This window comes from Heterocephalus glaber, unplaced genomic scaffold (genome assembly GCF_053883595.1).
Source record: "Heterocephalus glaber isolate CG9 unplaced genomic scaffold, H.glaber_assembly_v1.0 deba00001141, whole genome shotgun sequence".
Taxonomy (NCBI): domain Eukaryota; kingdom Metazoa; phylum Chordata; class Mammalia; order Rodentia; family Bathyergidae; genus Heterocephalus; species Heterocephalus glaber.
Window position 1 is genome coordinate 2,443,286 of NW_028258201.1, and position 8,764 is coordinate 2,452,049.

Here is an 8,764-nt window from a genome sequence, read left to right on the forward strand (position 1 = left end):
AGCCTCCTCAGGGACTCATAAGGCTCCTTGCTCGCCTCAGGGCTCCGCTCCAATGCGGCTGTCTTGAGAAGACCCTCCCTGGCTGCCCCATACAAAAAGCGAAGCCCCTTCCCGGTCACCTCTATTCACCATCCCCTTCCCTCTCACCATCTAAGCCTTTGTTTAACTTCAGCTCCATGAGGACAGGGCCTTTGCTGTGGTCACTGCTGGGTCCCCGGCACCTAAGCAGAGCTGGACATACAAACCGTGCTTCTTAGAGAAACGGGGGACCCCTGCTCGGAGGGGCGCCTGCTCCGGACTAGGGCGGTGGAGAAGGCCGGGTGTGAGCAGCGTCCCCAGGCACCCGCTCAGGTCTCCCTCGGGCTCTGCCAGCTGCTCTCCCCTGGGGCTTCCGCACCTGGGCACACCTGGCCCGCTCCCGGCATCAGCACTGTGCCAGGCGCAAGATATCCATGAGGTGGGCACCCCGCCCCCATTCTCCAGGCGAGGAAGCTGAGCCCAAGATCCCACGGGGAGCAAAGTCCCCGTGACACTGGACCCCCGGGACCCCTCCTAAGGCCACAGCCCGGTCCCAGGCAGCCCACAGCCTGGGCTGCCGGGTCACGAGTGCCCGGTTACACAGCGCCTGTGCCCAGAGGTGGCCCCGAGGCCATGAGCTCTCAGGGACAGGCAAGGATCAGTTTCTCGAGTTCCCACCTCGGATTCGATGTCAAACCCAGGGCCTTATTACGCGGATGAGTGGGCAGAGGCCCGCAGTTAGGGAAGGTGCCCCCTCCGCCCTGCCCTGCCCGCCAGCCCGCCGGCTGTGTTTATTAATCTTCTGCCTCAGCCCGAGCCCCGAGTTGCCATCCAGTCTGTTAAATAATTCTGTCTGGGAAGAACCTGTCCTGCCAGGGACCTGCTGATGGGCCTTTAAATTTTAATTGCCGTGCTAAACAGATTAGCCGTGGGAGGGAGGCGGGTGTGCTGGAGGAAGGAGGGGAGAGGAGCGAGAGGCGAGAACAACACTCAACACGTCAGAGGCTGCAGGCCCAGTAGGCCACGCCCCTGTCCGCAGGCCACACCCCCGACCTCAGGCCCCACCCCTACTGCAGGCCTCACCCCTCCCACAAGCCACTCTGTCTCCTTTCCCATCAGGCCCCACGCTGCCTAAAGTGAAGCCGCCCCTTCCTCGGGAAACTGTCCCTGACGTGTGTGCAGCTCCACACCTGTGAGCTGTGAGTGCGGGGGATCGGCCGAGGCCAGGCGTGGCGCAAGACAGCAGACACAGCACAGCGAGGCAGAGAAGGTCCCTGTCCTGCGATGCTGCATTCCGGCGTAGAGAAATAAGACTCAAGAAACAAAAAGTAAACAGGGAATCATAGAAAGCCGGAAGTCCAATGGGGGGGGGGGAGAACCTGGTCGTGGTGATGACAGGCTGGGAGTGACCGTGTTGGGTGGGGGACCAGGGGAGGCTGTCTGGGGAGGTGACACGTGAGCACAAGGCGCCACCCACTGTGCCTCCACTGCAGGGCGGCCTCGACTTAGCAGGTGCAAAGGCCCTGGGCTTTGGAGGCTGAGCACTCCACTCCCACCTGACACATCCTGCTTAGAGGAATGGAGTGGCAGCCTTGTCACTCAGCCACACTGCATCCCTGGTTTCCATGGCAGAGCTCTTTCTGAACTGCAATCCAAGTGAAATCGCATTGTGTAAAACAAAAGCCACGTCCAGTCAGTACAAGCGCACTTGCTGTGTTCACACGTGTGTGGTGCTCCGCCTGTAATAGGAGAGAGCAATTATAATGAGATTAGATAAGATGAGAACAAGGCTGTTTGGCTGAATATAAAACAGAAATAAGGGATTATCAGTGACAGTTCCGTCCGTCAGGCTCTGGCTCCCACTGCACTGTTACTATTCCTACAGATCAGCGACTGCAAGTCAGGGAGTGATCTTTGTTCTGCTCCTCCCTCCCTACAACGCTCTTCAGTTAGACACTGAGCAGGAGGCTGGGGATGGAGCCCAGGGATGGAGCGCTGGCCCAGCTTGGGGGAGGACCGGTTATGTTCCTAGCACTGCAGAAAACAAACCACAAAATATGGGGCTCTGGGAAAATTTTAGCCCCAGGTCCTCCCAGAGGATGACTTCAAATGGGCTAGAACTTGTATAACATAATTCTCAACCTGTGTTTGCTTTAAAATGCTGTTTTAGCATTTTTTAAAAATGATATTGAAAGATGAACCTTTAGTCAAGCATTTCTGCCCCCTGAAATCCTCCAGGGAACCCCCGGGGCTGCAGACATGGCTGAGGAGCCACCAGCTTCCAGACCACATCTGCCCTGTGAGTCTTCATGTGGGGCCAGGGTTCCTGCCTGGGAAGCCCAGCTTCTTCCTCTTTTCCCCAAAGCCTCAAACAAGCGCAAGGTCGTAAAGGGCTCAGTGAGCAGAGCATCAGCTCAAGCAGGACTTCCTCCCTCCCGAAGATAAGTCCCGGAAGACCTTCTTAGCTCTTTAACAGCAAACCCCTGCTGAGCACCCAGAGTGCCGGCAGCTCCAGGCCAGGACCCAGCTGGTCTGCTCACCCATCCCTTCCTCAGGAGCCTCTTTCCTTTGCTATTGGAATGGGCGGAGGAGCAGTTATCAACCCGAGGCGTGGTCACCTCCTACAGGCTGCACACTGTCCAGTCTCCGTGCCCTTCCCTGGCCTCCAGAGTCACTTCAGAGAGGGGGACAGCTTTCTGTCCCTGAGGACAAACACCCTGCCGGCCAATGTGGGTGTGGGTGTTGGGAGGGTGAGTGTTCTGCCCTGGGGTGCAGCCCAAGGGAGTGCTAAGGGCCCCCACCCCTCACCTTCCCCACACCGGCCCAGACCTGTCTGTCTCCTTCCTGTCACCGAGCCTCAGCCCTGAGGAGGAGGTGGGGGATTAAATCCCAGACCACAGGCCGCCAGCTGCCGAGTTGCTGGCACTTCATTACTGCCTGCCCAGCTGTCTGCGGGCATCGACCGGCCCTGGCCCCAGTGACCTCCGATCGACGGGCAGCCTGTTGTTTACTGGATTCTGTCCTACCAGGCTGGGAAGAGGGGTGTCCACGGCCCACAGCCTTCCCTGGCCGCCCTGTACTTGAGGCAAAGGGGAGATGGCACCAGCACCCCAGAGCGGGCGGTCAAGGATCCCCGGAGGCTGGGGACACGCAGCTGAGAGCCAGAGGCCCTGGGCCTGGCTGGACGTGACCTTGGTGGAGGTCCCTGGGCCTCAGTGTCTCTTGTGAAAGGGTCCAGAGGGCTGCAGCCTGCAGGGGCCACGGGAATATGGCTGGGTCATGGGGCAGGAGGGCCCAGGGCCCCGTCCCCAGGTCCTCCCCTGCAGCATGAGACAGCCAGGCAGGGTGGCCACTCACGCCAGGTCCAGCTCCCAGGCCAAGGCTGGGGAGGCCACCGACCCCAAGCCTCTGCTTAAGGAGACTAAGCAGCTCCATTCCTCCCCAGGAACACCTGAGCTAGGACCCTAAGGGCAGGGCACTCCTGCACTGCACAGCAGGCCAATAGGAAGCCCCACAGAGCTCCAGGAAGGGGGATGTCCAGCCCAGGCTACAGCAGGACAGGGTGCAGTGGGCAGGGGTTCACTGGTGTCCCTGGGAGTTCAGAGGTGGGAGGACCTGCACGTGGATGGGTAAGAGGCCGGAGGAGGTGTCGGCCAGATCACAGGGACCTCAGGTGTCAGGGACGTGCTGATCGGATGACATGTGGCAGCAGGTCTGGCCCAGAGTGCTTGGGGCTGGGGTCGGAGGCTGCAGGCAGAGATGGTACAGCCTGTGCCAGAGCAATGGGAGAGGCGGGGCCAGAGCTCCTGCTGCCCAGGTGGACGCCCAGCATGGATGGGGTGCAGAGAGAAAGGGGCTCCGCTTCCGCCTCAGGAACCCCAAAAGCTGCAGGGCTACAGACCTTGGGACAGGAGCTCATTTTGGTCCCGTGGGCTTGGCTGTGGTTCAAAGGCCACAGACAGGGTAGCAGGAAGAGCAGGGCTGGAGCCGGGAGAGAAGCTGGTGCTCCGGCCCTTTCAGGAGACATCGGCTTCGAGGGCCTCTGGGCAGAGGGGTGCTGGGGACGAGGTGCCACCACTGTCCACTCGTGCATCCAACCAAACAAAGCCACTCTCCTGGCCTCCCAGCAGCCAGGATGATTATGGGACATGCTCAGGTGCTGGAGCAGTCCAGGACTGCCCCCTCCTGACTTCTGGTTCTGTGAAGGTCCCTGACTTGCAGCTGCAGAGTTGGGACTCAAGGTCCCAGGGACACTGGACAGCAAGAGGGCAGAGCACTAGCAAAAGCAGGGAAGATGGGGACGGGGAGGAGGGCGGAGGCCTGGGGGGCTCCACACGCCCAAGTTGAGGGGGACAAGTAAGTATGCAGATGCTGGGCGTGGTGGCATGCACCTGAGATCCCAGCACTCGGGAGGCTGAGGCAGGAGGATTGCCGTGAGTTGGAGGCCAGCCTGGGCTACATAGTGAGTTCAAGGCCAGCCTGAACTACATAGCGAGACCCTACCTCAAAAAAAAACCAAAAAAAGTAAAGATGCAGAGGCCCTCACGCCAGAGGGACGTCACTTGCTGGTGACATTAAAGCTACTCGTGTGAACCACAAGGGCTCAGGCAGCGTTCCGAGGAGGTAGGCAGTGTATGGTGCTCCCCCGGACCCTGCTGACTCACTGGTAAGGTCTGGCCCCTCTCCTGTCCACTTCCTGTCCACAGCACCCGAGTGGCCGATGACTGGGATGTGATTTGGTCTCAGGGAAGAGACTGAGCGGAGGGGCCGGGCCCTGACGTGGGGGCTGGGACAGGGCGGGGCAGGCGAGTGTGAGTGATCGGCTCTGGCCAGGGTGTCCCTGGGCCTCTCTGCTGGGGGTCAGAGGGAGGGGCCAGGCCCCGGCTGGCTCAGGTCACAGCTCAGGGTTTGTCCCGGCCTTCCGCGGGTTCGGGCTCTCCCTGGCTTTGGGGATTCTATGTGGCAACCTCTCAGTTCCCACACCTGGGTGACCTCCAGCAGCCACAGGAGCCGCGCTGTGCAGCTCCCTCCTGCGGGCAGCCCCTGACCTGTCTGTCCACCCCGCCTCGCCCCAGCGCAGACTCAGCTGCTGCCTGCTCTAACCCCACATGTGCCAACTTCTTGGTACTGGGGCCCCCTTACACTCTGAAACATTAATGAGGCGCCCCAAGTGTTAGTTTGTGTGAGTCTATCAATATTTGTCATACTGTATTAGCAATTAAAACAGAGAAACCTTTAAATATTCATCTGTTCGCTCATTTAAGATAAAAATAATACACTCAGTTCATATGAATATAAGTAGTGCATTTTTGATGAGAGAGAACTATTTGAAAACAAAGGAGAGTTGTATTGCTGTACGTCTTTGCAAATCTCCCAAATGTCTGGCGTAACAGAAGACAGCTGGACCCTGTTCTCTGCCTCTGAGCTCCCACCCGCCGTATGTTGTTTTGGTGAAAGCTAATTAAGAAAGTCTGGCCTCACCCACAACTGGAGCTGTGACGGCTCTGTCCAGCCTCCTCGGCAGCCGCCAGCGGTCTTCTTTGATACTACACCAAACCTCGTCAGCGGCCGATTCCGGAGGACTAGGCAGCCTGGAGCGGAAAGATGGCCCCACAACCCTTTCACGTTCCGTCACATCGGAAGCCTCGACCGTCTTACACGTATGCCCTGGCCATTTGGAAACGAAAATCTTTTAAGGATGGGAAGAATCTGTCAAGCCCATAGTAGCAGAGTTTCTCCAAATTCAGATAATGGCTCAAGAGCTCAAACTGTACTGGGGGTGACAAAAACCGTCAGTTATTCCCCCTGCAGCAGCTTCCTCGCTCCTTCATTTCACACCCAGGACTCAGGCCTGAGCGGCAGGAGTTGGCCTCTGAAGTTTTTCTCAGTCAAAACGGTGCTGCTGCGTGGGGAAAGGTGACCCTGTCAGCCCCGGCTCCGCCTCCCAAACGCTGTTCTCCAGGATGATCTCGGGGGGCTGGGCCCGAACACCGAGGATGCCCAGTGGAGCCAGCTGGATCGGCCTCCCCTGGGGCAGCACAACTGCCCAAGTCCCTGGCACCTGTGTGGATCAGCAGAGGCCACTGCTGAGCGCCGGCTGTGGACTTTCATTCACACTTGGGGCAGGTACTTGTGCCTGGGCCCATTTCACACGTGGGGAAACTGAGGCTCGGAGCAGCACCTCACTCTGCCGCCTGCTGCGGGAAAGAAAGTCATGCCAACCCCAGGCACACGGTGGGGACAAGTTTGTGCCTTGTGCTTCCTGGGAGCCTCTCTGTTCTGCGGAGCTTACGGGCTTCTCAAGCGACGGCCAGCTGGCATCTGCCCGCCCGCACTGTGCCCAGAAGGACAGGGCCCAGGCTGCCAGGTCCTGGACACCAGAGTGGTCTGATCAGCTGGACAGTGACACTGCTCAGCCCACCTGTTTCTCCTGGGCCCGCCGAGCCGGCTGGGCTGTGTGACCGCCCTGTCCGGCATCCTCTTGACCTGACACTGGCAGGTGGGTGGTGGATCCGCTTCACTGACCCCCTCGATCCCCGGGGCTGAGTACCGGGCACTCGATGCTGTCCCCGAGGCCCCCAAGGCTGCCGTGCCCGGCAAGGAAGCAAGGAGGCCGAGCAGGCTGACCGGGCCCCTCCAGGCCCCTCGCTCTTTCCTCCCTCCCAGAACCCTGGAACAGTAAAACCAGCACAGAGCTGCTGCAGCAGGTAAGCAGCCCAGTTCTCTTGGAACTGGAACCACCGTCCTCCCCCGCCCTGAGGACTGACAGGCCTGTCTGTGGCTCGCTTCCACCCTCTGACACCCACCCCAACCCAGGGTGTAGGGAGAGGCCTCTGCAGCAGCTGCCCGGGTGCCAGAGTCAGAACCCGCTCAGCAGCTTCCAGAGCTCCAGGAGGGCAGGGCCAAGGCCAGAGGCATGGGTAGGCCGGGGTGCAAAGTAGGGGTCAAATGGGACCTGGAGCCAGCTAAGGCCCGAGATCAGCTCACAGAAGCCGAGCTAACTGGGGTCCTGGGGGCCAGGACCTGGGGTGCCTGCCCTGAAGAGCCTGGATTCAGAAGGAAGGGAGACAGACGAGTCACAGGTGACAGCATGGCCAAGACAGGGCTGTCACATCCCTGCATCCCACAAACCACCTTCCCAAGTTACGGGGCAGCACTGGCTGGGGAGGCTAGAGAGCGATGGAAGGACGACATCTGTCTCCTTGTAGGTATTTGGAAAACAGAAGTTCTGGCCAGACACCGTGGTGGACTCCGGAGGCTGAGGCAGGAGGATGGAGACAAGCCTGGACTATATAGCAAGAGCCTATCTCAAAAAATAAAAAAAAGGGGGCAGGGGATTTAGCTCAGTGGTTCCGGCGCCTGCTTCGCAAGCGCAAGGTCCCAGGTTCAATCCCCGGTACCAAATAAAATAAAATAGAATAACAGAAGTTCTAATTGTTTGTACTCCCGAGGTTATATTCACCAGGAGCCCCGATGCTCCCTTGGGCCCTGGATGCAGAGCTATTAGCCAGGGCTCAGACTCTGTGACTCGGCAGGGTGCAGCGGGAGTGGGAATGTGACAGCTGCGATCAGAGCAGAGGCGAAGGTCTGAGAGACCAGAAGGCGCAGAATCCGACAGCTGCCAGCCAGGACAGCCTGAGAAGATTAAGGTTTGTGAGTCCACATCAGTGTCACAGATGTCAGTGACAGGGCAGGAGGCAAGGCCGGCTGCCACCTGCTGCAGGGCCAGATAAGAGACTGGCCTCCCAATCTCCAGCCGGGAGGGGCCTGGAGGCTGGCTGGGGTTGTCTGGGGACAGAGATGGGTCACAGAAACTAGCCGAGGACCTGGCCCGGCCCAGAGATCTGCATGCTGAGAGGTTCCGCCTGGGCCTCCCCAGTCTCCCGTGGGCTGACGTCTCCCACCCACCAGGTACGATTCCCCGTGTCCCGGCTTCTGTGCAGAAACCACAGACATGAGAGTGCACGGAGCTGGGTCCAAATCTGCGACCGCGCTGGCTCTGGCCTTCACATGCACAGGAAGACACCTTTCTCCTGTTGCAGTCACTGGGAATTTGGGGCCCAGCCGCGTGACATCCGGAGGGGGAGGGCAGGCAGCGGTCCCTACAGCAGCATCTGTTAATGTACTTTCTGTTGAATCTTGTATTGTAATTTACTCCGGAATAGGTACCACACGCGCTGAAGTTTGTCGGTAAGACTCAGTGTGATGGTAATGCAGACTGCCATTTGACAATGATTAAAACAAGCCAGATGTTCATTCCTCTCACACAAAAGCCCGAGGTAGGTGATCCAGGACGCGCTGAAACGCAGATCCTCCCAGCTCCCGGCCCCACCTCCCCGTGGCCCCTGCTCCTGGCACTCGGTGGCAGCCACGACAGCTGCAGAGGGGAGATGAGGGGTCCAGGGCCACCCCAGCTGTCTGTAAAGGACAGCTCCCACACAATACTTCTTCGTACACTTTCAAAGACCTGATTTAATGACCTAACTGCTCCCAGCTGCAAAGAATCCTGGGAAATGTAGTCTTTACCTCACAGCCGTGTCCTCAGTGATTCCATCGCTGAGGAAGGAGGGACCAACATCCCTCCCTCAAAAGATGCGCACACAGTGCTGTTTCCCCGGAAGGCACATGAGGGAACCCTCTGGGTGCCGGTGAGTCTTCTGCCTCAGTGGAGGTTGGATCACACGACTGTGTACATTTTTCGGAGCTTATGGAATGATCCACTTAAGATTTGTACATTCCGCTTTGT

The 8,764-nt window shown here is 59.0% G+C and overlaps 1 long non-coding RNA gene across 1 annotated transcript; it reads right to left on the minus strand.

Annotated features, from left to right (window-relative positions):
* Positions 1-1,342: 1,342 nt before the first annotated feature.
* On the minus strand, positions 1,343-5,632 carry LOC147828328 (uncharacterized). Its single transcript, XR_015451014.1, has 2 exons — positions 5,500-5,632; positions 1,343-1,757 (listed from the first exon to the last, which is right to left on the minus strand). It is a non-coding gene; the product is annotated as an uncharacterized LOC147828328 (long non-coding RNA).
* Between the last annotated feature and the right edge of the window lie 3,132 nt (positions 5,633-8,764).